This window comes from Rattus rattus, chromosome 4 (genome assembly GCF_011064425.1).
Source record: "Rattus rattus isolate New Zealand chromosome 4, Rrattus_CSIRO_v1, whole genome shotgun sequence".
NCBI classification, from domain to species: domain Eukaryota; kingdom Metazoa; phylum Chordata; class Mammalia; order Rodentia; family Muridae; genus Rattus; species Rattus rattus.
Window position 1 is genome coordinate 140,736,651 of NC_046157.1, and position 15,479 is coordinate 140,752,129.

The following is a 15,479-nucleotide window of genomic DNA, read 5'->3' on the forward strand; positions in this document are numbered from 1 at the left end:
ATCAGTGTATACGTTCCAGTTACGTATTGCTTTTTCCAAAGTCTTCCCCCACAGTTTTAAAGAATTTTCTGTTCATTAGACTAGAGAGATGACTGAGCAGGGAAGAGCTCTTTGTTGCACCACCTGCAAGGAGCAAGCCCTGGTTCCCAGTTCCCAGGACTCAATAAACATCGCAACCTTTCATACCCTCAGGTTCAAGAGACTCTCATGCCTCTTCTGGCCTCTCCAAGCAGTACTACCTGATGGTTCACATACATACTAGAATTGTGGCTGTGAATATATATAAAATGAAATACATCTTTAAGAAATATTTTTTAAATCCTGTTTATACTTTTTATGGGACCCAGTTTCTTTGGAGGCTGCAGAATAAAAGCATGGGTGGGGCTTCTTGTTTCCAGTAATTTTCTATAAATCAGTATGTAGCTCTTGTGTCAGTCTTCTGAGATGGCTCAATTCAATACTTCTGTCTCTGCTGGGCCATTTAAATTGTAGGAGCATGTTATTATAATAGCGTGGTCTCTCCTTCAGTAGCAAGATCCATTATGGCTTGAGGATACATAATTGGGATCTCAGCATTTCTGTTTATTCAGTATGAATGAGATCATGGAACAGCTGCTCCAAGCATTTATCTTAAAGATCTCTTATATGAAATACTAGATTGAAAGTAGATGAGAGACACTAGCAATGCTAAGAATTTTTTTAAAAACACAGAAATTGATAACCAAGAGAGGAAGAAAATACTCTGTGGTATGAGCTTCCATCTTCACAAATCACAAAAGACAGAGCTATATGAGATCCTATAGTAAAATTTCATGTCTATACCTCCAACCTCTTAAAAAGTTGAAATTGTAAAATCTTGACATAGTTCATTCAGTAAGAGCATAAACTTATAATTGCTTTGTACTCTTTTTTGAAACATAGAGACATGAATTGGAGACATGAGAAAAAGAGAATTTAGTATGTAGATCCAAGAATTTTAAGATGAAAGCAGATCATAGAAAACTATGGAACCATGAACTTTCTTTGGTACAACTCCAGGTTTTCTTTTGCAGTACCTATACCCAATGATCTACCTGTACAACCTCCGTGGACACCCTATTAATCATTACTGAGGGTCGGTCAGGTGTATGGATTAGGGGTTCTGCTCCATCTCATTGAGCTGCTGTTCCTCCATTATCCAGCTGTACTGTGTATAATGTGATTCTGGAAGTACTGAGAGCAGCTTAATTCAAGAGACATAAAAAACGAATTAAGAATGTCCTAGAAAATGCAATATATGCATACATGCAAGAGTCAGCTGCTACTGAGGTGCAATTATAGTTTCCATTAAAATCCTGAGATCACATGGGTCAGGGCATTTATAATTGCATAGATGTGTTTAACACCATTGAGGATCAAACTAGTTTATTCTTTTTAAGCTCAGAGGCAGGCAATTTGTTTCTTGGTCAGACCAGCACTGAACCTTGGTACAAGTTGTTACTGAACTTCCATGGGTACCAGTTAAGGTTAAATTAGTTTCATGATCACTCATCCTCCCAGGCTGCTTCTCTATCGTTATATTTACTCTTTCGTTTCCTAATAACTGTGGCTTCCAAGGTTGACTTGCTTCAATGCTGTCTTAAGCACCTATGGATGCCTAAACTGGCAATCTAGGAGTTAATAGAGCTATAATTCCATTGGAAGCGAGAAAAACAAAATAAAACAAAATATGAATATTTGAGGGGAAGGTAGCTTGGTTTATACAACATGCATAGTAAATTTGGTGGTAACTAAACTTTTTAATTCACTTGCATTAATAAATACATCTGCATTTATAAATGATTATCCTGGGAACTTCTAACGTCATGACTATCTCTTGGGGAGGGTGGTTTAGAGTCCTTGGGTCACTATCATAACTATCATACTTAATCTGCTATATAGGCTTAGTAGGCATTATAATGTGCCCCAAGTCTCTGTAAATAGTTTTCTATTGGACCAAGCAGTTATGCTTTCTGACCATGGAATTTGGTGCCATAAAATATTTTTCTTAATTTATCATCTAATTGCTTCTTTTCTTGTAGTGCTCTTTGAGTTCTCTACTACTTTGCCTTCTCCTGATCACCCAGGGCTTGGGTGTGCCTGGATGACTCTTACTTGGTCTGGGGTGGGGTTTCTTGATGCATACTCATCTTCCGCATAAATCTCATTAGAGATTTAAATAATTATGATATCAGAGAATGAAGAGCAAGATGAGAGATAACTAGACTATCAGCCAAAAGGCATCTTACTTTGGCATATAAAAATATAGGATGTTCTCCTTATCTGAAACTCATTTTGTCATTTCAAGTGAGATAGAGGACTAGGAGGATAACTCAGCAAGTAAAGGGCTCACTGCCAGGCAGTGACCACAGGTTTTCACCCATAGGACCAACAGGGCATAGGGAGCTTATCTCTAGCTGTCCTACAACCTCACATTTACAACATGGCATGTGTGTATCATACCATTCCTACCTCCCCAAATAAATATATGCATTAACAATTACAAGAAAAAAGGAAAAACATGCTTGAGGGATAATTTTTCTTGTAATTTTGTAAATGAAACAGTAACAAAATAGCTATGACCTTCCGAGATTGTGGGTGAAAGTCAATGGGTGTTGCTTGAATCCCAGTCTCACAAAATAAGTCAAAAACAGTCAGATAGAAAGACAAGGTTTAGTCCCTGGAACCAGCAGCAAGATGTCACCAGGTAGAAGTGATGGGCATGCAAGATCTAATGGGCTAACTCCAGTCCTAAAATCTCATGGTGGAAGAGACAATGAACCCTGATGTTGTCCTCCTGATCTCCTATCACGTGTGCTTGATACACTTATTCTAGCATTCACAAACACACATATATAAGGTAGCAGTGCGCGTGGTTGGGCCCACTACTAATCATGGACTTGTGTAATGCTACAGTTGGGCCACAGTCTGAAAGCTTGTTCAAGTCATCTGTGAGGTCTTGCAGAACTCACACAATGGGAAGTGAATAGCCGAGAGCCACATTAGGAATTCCTGATGTTTAAATACCAATAGACTGCTGGCCATTATGTTTCTATCTAAACTACCTGGTCAGAAAATTTAAACATTTCCTCCATAGTTTACTAGGTTATATGATGTGGAGGTTTGTTGAGGAGATGAAGGCCTGCCCTCCTCACACTCCACCTCAGCTAAGTCAAAGATGTTATGGGCAGAGCCAAAAGAGCCTGAATGCGCCATTGTAGAAATCACAAGAAAGCAAACAACAATTTTTTAATCAACCATTTTGAGTTGTGTTTATAATGTTCAACTAAAAATTGTTGATGAGAAAAGAATATGCAATTACCTAATCTGGGCATTTTCTTTACAACCACAGTGATGTTATGATTGCCATTAGATATTAAAAGTTGCTAATGTAAACTCCTGGACTAATGCTGTCCTGATAAGCTCAAATTATACATGGTATTTATCCTCCTGAGCATTAGTGTCATTAGTATCCCAATGGGCTTTATGGAGGGCATTCTTGTTTTATAAATACTACCTGAAACCATGGGCCTCAGTGATGACTTTCAATAACCAGGACACATACCCTCTCATTGTTCTCAATTTGACATCCTGTTGCTATAGTGAGAATGCTGCTATAATGTTAGAGTCTTTATATCATAAACCCTTATTTAACTGTCCCCTTTCAACTCTACAAACCTCACTAACTTTGCTATTTGTATAGCATGACAGGTTGAAAACCTATTACCATCTTCTTTGGAAAAGGAAAATGGCCTCCATGGCTATGATTTGAATAATAATAATGTGAAATTAACATCCATACAAAGATAAGGTTTTATTCACAGGTTTTGAGACATTAATTGAGTCAATTTATAACATCCCTGAGGTAAGTATTACTCTCAATTCTCCTCTGAGTCTTCCTGGAGGAAGCTGAGATAGTGAGTTAAGTTTCTTGTCTAGAAACATGGACAAGAGGCCAAGGCAGAGATCGGGCACCTGCAGGGGTTATGATCATCTTGTCCGATAAGAGCAAACCAGTCTGTCTCTGCTAATCGCTTCCAGCAGCATCCAGGGCAGTGGGCATTGTCACTGTCACGCTGGCAGCATCACAGAGCAATGGGCATTCTCAGTAGTGAAAAGTCTTTTACTTGAATCCCCATCATTGATGACATTGGCTGGGAAGTCTGGTCAAAGACAATTCTCTGAGAATCTATGAAAGTGGAAGATTGACATTATTTCTCCATGAGAACTACAAAACTAGAAATGTGGCCTCTTGAAAAATCTCTCAAATATAGGGACATGCACATTAGTGTTGGTACCATCCTCCTCTCAGCCTGTTAGTAAATATTGAGTCCATGATTCCATCTTATACCTAAAATTATTTATGAGGAAGCAGGCAACCAGCTGACGACTGCTGCATCTGGTCTACAAAATAGACATGGGACAGATAATATTTAAATGCTGCATGTTTAAGTATTATCTGACATTATTCGATTCAAATTTTTAATACTCAAAAAGTTGAGCAATATCTCTAATATGGATTTATAATGTAAGGCTCATTTTAAATTAATGTAATGAAGTTTAAATTTTATTTTATTTCTCCTCTTTGTCAGTATTGTGCATGTGTGTGTGCGTGTGCGTGTGCATTTGTGTGCGTTTGTGTGTGTGTGCGTGTGTGTGTGTGTGTGTGTGTGTGTGTGTGTGTGTGTGTGTGTCCCTGCAGAGCTGATGGGGATGTGAGATTACTGTGGCTGCTGGAAAACAGTGGTGGCTGTGATCTAACACAGTGTGTGGGTGCTGGAGCTGAACTCAGTGTCTACCAAGAACTTAAAAGTCCTTAACCCCATGGGCAAACTCATCGCACCAAGGTTTCTTTTCTAAAGTTAACTTTTGTTGAGGAAAGCTCTCTGGGTTCCACCAGCAACTGTGTCAGCCTAAAACATACCTGAGCCACATATGCTTTGGGATAACTAGGGATAATATTGTCTAAAATTATATGTAACCTTAAACTGTTGAATTTATAATCTGGAAGTGAAAGTGAGGGTGCTCATGCTGCATCTGACCTGTTCTCTTTAGTCATTACTCTCTTAGTCTGAGTTCAATTTTGGAAAAGGTGATGTCAATATATCCCCGCATTACTTTAAGTATCCAGACTAGATTGGGACTATGCACTGGTGAACTATTATTCCAGGTAAGATAACAACTTTGGCATGATTTTAAAAAACCTATACATAAATCACATTTGGTCATACAGAAACACAATGAGCTTTTACCATACATTATTTTTGTCTCAAGTGAATTAGGGAGGGTTCTGTTTTGCAATTTGTTGACCGTTGTTCAAATTAAGTGACTTGGTGTATGGCCCCCACCTGAAAATCTACAATACAGATGAGAACCCATCATCCCACTCCTCGGTCGTAACTCCTTCCATGATTAATAGTGGTCTAGATGGAAGGGTTCAGTCCTAATAGAGAAAGGTGTTCTAAGTAAGGGTGATATGTTCTCTGAATTTCCATAGGTACATACAGGTTTTTGACCCTAAGTCAATTTTGGCTGAAAATATAATTTGTGCATAGGTGTCATGGTGCTTTCTTCAGCCCTGATCTCTGTGCTTTCCTTCCACTGACTAAGTCCATTTTAAGAGCTTTCATCCACAATTATTATAGTGACATGAGTTCTCCCTTCCTCCCTGCTTACCCAAGCCTTAAAACACACTTTCTCATGCACTGCGTTAACCTGTGACAACATTAATGACAGAATGATTTCTCTTTGATATAGTACATATATCAGCGCTAACACCCTGTTTACTGTGTTATCATTTCATCTTTCCTGTGCTCTCTTCCTCTGCAAATCCTTAGCACTGGACTAAGCATGTCCTTCATGTTGTATCAGATACTTTAACGGTCAATACCTCTCATTCTGAAGCAGCTGTGAAAATTATAAATTATTCTTCAAGAATATTATGCCGGAACAATTACTAGAATCCTGCGTTCTGCAAAATGTGGATATTATTCAGGTGCTAAACAATATGTGATCATCTGGAGAATAAGGTTGAAGAACTCTTGTTGTGGGATTATGTGAGGTCACTGAAAGCTTAGGACAGGGGATTCCTAAAAGCAATTTTTCTTTCCATTCACATAATTATTTGGTAATTTAAGATCTCCTACCCTCACTCCTTCCTCTCTCACTTCCCTTCTCTTTTTCCCATATCAGGAAGCAGTCCATTTTTATGAGTTGCTTCCAGGAGAAAGGTGTAGTAGTAATCAGGAGGGCATCCAGTCCAGCCACGGTAACCATCTTAAACCATATTGCTATACTGAACATGTAATATGAAAATTCCACCTCTTTTTTAAATTTTGAACAGGATATTTTGTTATTTACATTTCAAATCCCCATCGCTCTAGAGATTTTCCCTCTAGACTTTTGTCCATCTCCCGCCTGTGATTGTGCAACCCACCCTCCTCCTCTAGCCTCCTGCCCTAATTTCCCCACTAGTTCAGGCATGGGACTAAGGCCTGTCATCCCAATGACAGATAAGGCCATCACACTGCATAAGCAACTGGAGCCATCAGTCCTTCCATGTCTTACTCTTTGGTTTGGTTTGTCCTAGGAGCTGAGGGTCGTTTGAGTTCTGACACGTTTCATGGGCACCCAACCCTTCAGTGTAATTGCTATATACACAGAAGGATTTGTATGGGTACACAATATATTTGGTATCATACAAAATCATATAAAGCTCTAAATTCACCCATGCCTATATTGCATAAACACAGACAGGCACCTACCTAGATGCATATATATTTTTATATATATATGTTTCATTTAGAGAACAATTATTTTTTGTTTTATTTATATTTCAGATATTTATCCTTTCCCTCATATTCCTACCTTCACCTCCTTGCCCACGGCATCTCCTACATAAGTCCCTTTGCTTGGGACAGAAGGCTTCTCCTTCTCAAGTGCCAACAAATGCATCTCCTGTATCTGCATGTGGAACCTAGGTCTGACATGTGCCTCTGCTGTAGGAAAGACTGTCATTCTTGCCTCAGTATTCACTTAGTTGCCTGATTTTCTTTTTATGACTGAGATTCAAGTAGACTTTCTGCATCCACATCCTATTGAATATCTATAATTGCTGTCTTCATCCTGCATCTTATGTTTGATGATCATGGTGACACTTTATGAATGTAACAGACACTATCTCACAACAAATTTCCACCACCTATCTCTTTACAATCTTTCCATCCCTTCTTCTGCACCAATGTACCTTCTGGAGCATTGAATTGCCAGTTTCATCAAGATATGAATTTCAAGGTTTGTATAGTTTAATTATTTATATATAACTCTTGGGTGTATGAAATTACATGAATCTACCTGCAGGGCCAAGGCGTGCTGTCCCCTGGGAGCTAGATTGATTAGCAAATTTAGTGGTAGATGCGGGCAACTGAACTGCGTCCTCAACAAGGGCATTGCATACTTCAGATTGTAGGCCATCTCCCATTACAATTTTATTTCTACATAAATTGTCAGTGTCAATAGCATATTGCCTTACTATTCTGTGTGTGTGTGTGTGTGTGTGTGTGTGTGTGTACATGAATTTATTTCAGTTTATTTTTTCATTTCTTTTGTGGATGGTCACACATAACCTATGAGAGGCCTACGGAGGTACTCCCTTCAGGACCAGGTTAAACAATAAAGCAAATTGTTGTGTGTGAAGTGAAGGCAGGGGTCTGATGCTGGACAAACAGACACATGAATGGTGATTGTAGCTTTAGATAGACAAATAGTGTGACAGAGTAATGACCCAAATCCGGCTGCTTCATCATAAATGGAAAGCAGAGCTGAATTCCTGAAAGCGACCTCTCCGACTGATGGTTTCAACAGTATACATTCTAGTTGGGTGGAAATTTGACAGAGTCAAGTGGGCTGTTAACAGTTGCCATGGGTGACTGTCTCAGTGGTCTGGGTGAAGAAGTTGAACTCTTTTCCTTTGGAAAGCTGGTGATATGTCTAATAAATTCTCAGGCATGATTTTTTCTGCTAAGATTTTAATACATCCATAATAACACCCCAAATCTTAATTTGCTGATTAATTTTATAAAGACATAGTTTCTTTCCCTGGAAGTAAATCATTTGTTATGTAGTTGGAGGTGTTAGTGGACAGACAGATGGAGCTGTTGGAGTGTCCACCAGATAGACTTCTCCTTCTCTGTCCTCAAAAATAGTCAAAATGCTGCACTTGAAAAACTGGTCAGGTAAAAGCAAAAGTCTAAAAACTGTTTTGTATAAATATATAATTAAAATAGGCATATCTCTCAATATTTAACACCTGCCAAGATGGTTCATATTATTATATCCTCAGCACTGAGGTCAGAGCAACTCATGACATTAACTTTCCTTGGTATGATTTATAATCTTAAAACTATCTAGGCATGTGAGAGGAACTGAACCGTGGATAAATGGATACACACTGGAAGCTAATTAATAGAAGAATCTAATGGAGAGAGATAAAAAGAGAGAGAGAAAGAGAGAGAGAGAGAGAGAGAGAGAATGTATGCAATGTACTACATTGGGAGAGAAAGGATGAAGAGGAACAAAGAGGCTTCGATATGATGCAGCTATATCTTTGATCACAGGATATTAGAAAGTGTGGAATTATTGCATAGCTAAGCAGTCTTGGTTAAAGCATAGACCTATAACAACCTACCATTGTACTGTACATTCTTCTGCAAGGTAGCTCAGAGATTACATCACAAATCTGTGCCATGCCTTCCTGGGAAGCACATTCCTCTGTCGGCACAAACATCAGCCTTTTCTTTCCTTCTAAGATTCTGGAGAAATGTCATTTCTTGGAACCGCTGTGCTTCATTAGTGCGTGATAATTGAAAATGGGGATATCTTAGTGTCTCTCTGGACATTCCTTATTCTCAGATCCTTTTTTCTGCCACCGGACCATTGTAATTCCTATGGATCATGAATCTGATCTATGATGATATAGATACCAGTACTTTCTCTTCATTCCAATTGTTGGTTTTCATGCCGTTTACTGTGGTGATGAACTGGGCGAGTCACCTGCTAGAAATTGGAAGTGGAACTTCTCACAGCTGACCAGTAAAGATAAAACATTAGCCATCCCATATTCAGGTCACCCTTTAAATTGAGCAAGGAATACCAGAATATCCCACATTTTAATATTAACATATAAAAATATCTTTGAATATCGATATTTATTCTAGATGTCACAAAAACAAATAATGCATTAGCGTAAGTTGTGAAGTGCAGTTGAAAGAAAATAACAGCTATTAAAAGCAATATCTTGAAGGCAATGTTTCTATGACAGCTGATTTCTCCTTTTCAAGACATTTAGATGCAAGTTTCGCAGTCAATGAAAGAAATTAATATCTAAAGGTATGGGGCACTTGAGTAGCAGAGACTCACTCTGTCAAAGATTGGTGGCTTTAATATTTTGATTCTGTCTTCTTTTCTTTTACAGTGAAGGTTTTCATTTTTAGTTTTGTATTAATAAATCATCAACCAAGTGGAAAGAATAATTGAATTTAATGTTCTAATAGTTAAATTTCAGAGCTTGTCATTCAAAATAATAATTACATCTGCTATACAGAATATGTGACAAGAATAACAAATACATAATCTACACAAATTTTAAGTTATTTCATATGTAATTTATTCAATACTTAAAGCCTGCAATGTTGATTATTAATATAATCATCCTGAAGATTTTGAGGTTTTAGCAAAGAAGAAGAACTTGTCAGAAAACTCACCCAGAAAGGTGCGGGATATCAATTTAGGCTGTGGCCTCATATCTATCAGTTCAATTACCTTCAGAATAAATTAATATTTATTCTAAAAGCCAATGTTAGCAACAATATTCATTTCCGACAAAACTTCTATACATAGACCATGGATTCAAGCTCCATCAATACATATGTTACATTACCCACACACACACACACACAAATATTGCTGGAGTATCATAAACATTTGGCATAGTCAAATCACTGTCAAATCCTTAACTTCACATTCAAATTTCTTCCCCATGTGTGACTTCATATGCCTAAGCTAAAGACCACAATTTTTACTTATTACCTAGGGAGCTAAATGTTCAATGCTTTGGTGGGAAATCTAGGAAATTTACATGTGGGCTTCTTGTGGAGAGTGATGACTAGTGTGATTTAGGACCTGATTCTTACCCTTTTTCCAAGTTATAGACATGACACCACTATACAACAACCATCTCTCTTCTCTGGGTGGTTGGTTTATTATATGTTTATATGGGGTCAAAACTGAGTAAGACTGAGCAGTTATTCCCCAGCCTTGTCGTGCTACCCAACACTCGATATTGATTGGCCCACAGAGAAAGAGTTTTAATCTCAAGTCCAACCAGTCTTTGTCTTGCATGAAAGCATCTCCTGTCTTCAGTGAGGATTTTGTCAACACAGTACTTTCTGGTGAACGCTTAAGCCCCAGTGGCCGTACCTATTAAACTTTAATAAAGGTGGCCCATAACCTCACTTACTCACTGGGATGAATCTTTCTGTTTGTTTAATATTACCGGCTACTGAGTTGCTTGAGTAAATACAAAAGGATAAAGTAAAACAAAACAATAGGAGGCTTTATTCCAACATGGAAAGATATTAGACTAAAAATACAATAAAGACAGATGCAGGCACACAAGGTAGATGGAAATATCATTCTAAGTTTCGTCTAGGTATAGAAAAAAGTTGAGTTAAGAAAACCTGAGATACCACTTTTTACAAAAGTAAATACACTTTCTTGAACAATTTTTTTTATTCTGAAAAACATTACTAGAGTGTTTTTATTGCATGATACAAAAATTGTTTCAATTAAATAGATAATTTTTCAGTATTTATTGTTATTGACTCTTGGTTAGTAAATATTAAATTCTTCATATTGATAGGTATTAGCTACCAAATAGCTTCTCTTTACCCTTTCTGCTGTGACTCATCATCTCTATGAGGACCTTCTTAGCTATGGAGGAATCTAAGTCTGCAAGCTGGATATTGCTTAACATCTGTGTGTCAGAATTTGTGGGTTGTTCATTGGGATTGGCCGCTAAACCCTAGCTAGTTGTAGATCGTTGCCTATCATCCTTCTGGCTTCAGAAAGCTTGAATAATCCTTCTCTATTTTTACATTTCAACCCTAGCCATGAAAGTTTGAATCCAATCTTGCTACACCTGGGTCCTTGAGCTAAGTCAACTTGAGTTGAATGAGTGAGTCCAGATATTGAGGTTTCAAGTGTTTCACTACTGGCTCTGAGACCAACAGAGTGTTTTATCACTATTGCTGAATTTGCTAGAAAAGCAAATGTCGCCAGAATTGTTAAGAGTGGCTCAGTGTGGTGACTTCTAGGGAGCCTGACCACCTGCCATTCAGTTCTCTGGACCCACTGGGCAGAGAAGCTACTCTACGGCCACTACATACATGCTGCACTATGGCAAGCATACAACTTTTCATTGCCCATGCATGTGCACATGTATTACCCACCCACAATCAATATATCACACATAAACAAATCTTCCAATACATAAAATATAAAATTTAAGAACAAGTGAGAATGATCAAAAAACTGTCAGATGAATAGATTCTGCCTCATTACACATGGCAATAGTCAAATAAAACTATTTGTCACATTAAAACTTGAAGTGAGAATTGGTATCAAATGTTTGAGATTTTAACTAAGAAGAGAGAGCAACTATTTTGTGTCACTAACTGGGGCAGATCTACAGGTGTTGATAATGTGCTGGGTTGAAGAGAGGCATGAAGTCAGTCAAACAGTTGTTCTGATGTGGCTAAAGGATTCAACTCACAAAATAGTTCCAGGTCCGACAAATGAAACCATGGTACAAGGCCTGTGTGTGTGTATAATCCAAGGGCCATGTTCTACCCTCTGAAAATGAGACAAAGTGTTACTGCTAAGTTTCTTGGAGCTCATTTGTTTCTTGCATCTTAAGTAAAATTTTATTGGATTAGGATTGGGAAAAGTTGGAGCGTTCATTTTTTTAGTATCGTTTTAATTGTACAATTTGAATGTACAGTTCACAGTATTGACCTATGTAATTACTTAAAGAAACTTATTCTCATCCAGTGTATCTTACAGTCAATATTTCCCCAAAAGTAAGCTTTTCTCTCCAGTATCCTCTCAGCCTAAAATACAGCCAAGGATGGTTGCAGGTTAGTTTTTTATATTCTAATTTCCCTATCAATAAGATTGCCAATAATTGAACTTTGGTTGACTGTCTCATTCTATAACATAAATTTTATGATACTGATCCATATTGTACTTCATTTTTCATTGATATTCAGGATTCAGTTTATACTTGCCTGATCTTGTCAGAGACTAGGAACTAATGGACAATGTATAAATACAATTCCATGTAATTATTAATGCTAATTTACCCCATTTGTAAAAGTAACGGCTTTGAGCAGCAATGCTGATGGGGATCATTTGTTTATAAACCCTGTGTAAGTGTATTTCCAGGTTTTGGGCTTCAGTGTGACATATTTGCTTGGGAAATAATGGAAAAGTTGCAATACTACAGAATTCCATTTTTCCTTCAGCTCAATCTCATTAGTTCACTTCTTACATAACTAAAGAACATGATCAAAACTAGGAACATCGGCGTGCAGTATAATTCTATAACAAGTTATAGGTGAATTGTAGATGAAATCATTTCAGGGTTCTTTAGTGTACACTTTATTCAGTGTTCTCTGATTTCTCACATCGGTTGTACCCCCACCTTCTATTGTCCTCCAGCCTTTTGCCTAAAGTACCATGTAGGTGTTAGCTGTTTGTCTTGTCTCCTTTCTCCTCCTCCTTTCCGGTAGCATCTTTTGTGACTTTGATGGATGAAAAGAAGAAAGAAAAAATGTGTGGAAGACTATCTTCAGTTGTTTTCACAGATGCTTTAAAATTATTAAACTGAGGGCACAGTTTTCTTAGGAAACACTAGATCTAATGTGACAATTTTAGTGCATTCTGTTGGTTGAGTGGTGTGTATGTGTGTGCATGTCTGTCTGTCTGAGCCTGGTTCATCAAGAGTCCCGTGGCTAGAGCTGTGCCTTCAGGTCTTACCGCGGTAAAACCACTGATTTTTGACTTTCTGGTGTGGTCATCAGCAGTGAACATCTAAGTTCAGCCCCACTTTCAAAAAGTGAAAATTTAAGTTTTACTTTCTGGATTGAAAAGAGCAAAGAATCTTGTCACCTGTTAAAATCATCATAGTAATTAAGCCCATATTTTAGGTGTGAAACTATTTTGTTGCCTTGAGAAGTTTCTTCCATGAATTTTGGCATTCATTGAAAAGACCTTCCATTTCTTTCCTTTTTTCTTTTTCCCTTTTGCACATATTAGCTGTGACTATAATCAATTACTTTCATTTATTTATTTAGCTAACCATGTATTTGTAACAATGTGGACACATGAATAATCTGTTTATTTTGACTGTAACTAATTTTACTCCACTCATTATGCTATTTAGCACTGTTTTTTCTTCCATTCCATTGTGACATCGTGTGTGTGTGTGTGTGTGTGTGTGTGTGTGTGTGTTTACATGTTCCTGAGGAGATCAAAGGTTGATGTTGGTACCTGGTTGCTCTTCCCCTTACTTTTTTGGTATAGAGTCTACCATTGAATGTGGACTTCATCTATTAGGTCAAACTGGCTAGCCAGAGAGCTCACAGCCCCTCTTGACTCTGTCTCTCCAGCAGTGAATTACAGCCACATGCCGTGTGTTAGAGATCAAAATCGGGTTCTCTTGTTAACAAGGTCGGCACTTTACTGTTTATTTCTGTACTCATATCTTCCAATTTTTAAAGCATAAACATTTTGGATAGTTTGTCATTGTCTTTTTGTTTTCCAAGCTCCAATCCCATCACTTCTTTCTAGCCTTGGCTCTTTTTATGGGAGGACAATGCTAAAAAAATCAGTATCCGAGGAATAGGTGTTCGATTTATACTGCTCTGGCCCTCACAGTAGACAGAGTGGAGAAGTGTGTATATATCTCTACTCATCTATATACAAACATGTCAACCAACATTTGCACACAAATTAACATATAAATACATATATGTTAACATATAAATAGATAAATGTCGTGAAGTAGCATATTGTTACATATGAAATTAATTGAATTTATACAGTTACATCCTACTGAGATTTCATCCTGACAATTCCCTTTTGAACAATTGTAACTGTGAGGAACCTTGCACTTAGAATTTGCAAGGCATTTAGTTTTACTTGCTGTGTATGCATGTAAAATTGTTTCAGAATTGCTACATTGTGTCACTGTAAGAAACAAATTTACAAACTACAATGTTGTATTTTTAATTGTGTGTGTGTGTGTGTGTGTGTGTGTGTGTGTATAAAACCTTTGGATACCAACTCAAAGCTCTTTATTTTGGTTATTTGGTAAGCTTCTTTCTTCGCTAAAAGGAGTAATAATCAGATTCTACTATTTAATATTCACTATGGTGATAGAAAAATAGCACAATTATATTTGCAACTACTTATAACAAGGATGATATCTAGCAAAATTAAAGGTAAATATTATATGGCCCTATTTTTAGAAAAATTTATTATCTCTCTTGTTACCATTTTCTTCCTTTAGTAGTTTCTGTTCTACTGCTGTGTTTTTAATTTCTACAAGTATTTAACATGAAAAGTAATTACAGAGATTCTAGACACACAGAGAATTATTTGATAATATGACACTGATTTTTGTTTAGTTTTAGAAAATCATCATAGGGACAAATCCATAATAATTAGTGGAAATTTAGAGTCTCAGATTCATACTACAGTGTAAACACACATATAATATTATGTGTCTGCATTAAAAAATAAAACCCTCACTGTCAGTCTATAAAAGAAATAATGTGTTTTGTTTTCATGCTATATCACAGTAATAAAAAGCTTGGGTTTCTAGAAAGTTAAAGGGCCATGTTCAGGTACAGAGGAACTCTAGAGGAGAATAGATGGATAAAGTTGATATGAAGGAAATGGAAAATACAGGAATAGGTACTAACTAGAGAAGATAAAGGGAAGGAGGACGGATAAAATAACACACTAGGATGTTTGAAAAAGTAGTAAAGGTCATATTGTTTTATATTTGCCAAAAACATATAATACCCCTTCTGCCTGTCATTTTTTTTCTTTTCTTTTTTTTTTCGGGGCTGGGGTCTGCCGGTCATTTTTGCTGGGACAGACAGCTAGCTAGTCTGAATCCTGGACGACCCCGTATCCTGAGGCATACCAGAAGATCCGCTGCCCCCAGAGCATTTGGTAAGAACCCTCCCAAAGCTCCACAGCTGCTGCTGGGAGCCCAGAGGACTTGGGGACCCATCAAACCCCAAAACCCCTGCCCGCTAAATACCATTCCTCTTCTCCCCTGTCTTTTCTGCTGAGACAGACTGCTGGTTAGTCTGCTCCCTGTAAAAAGCTGT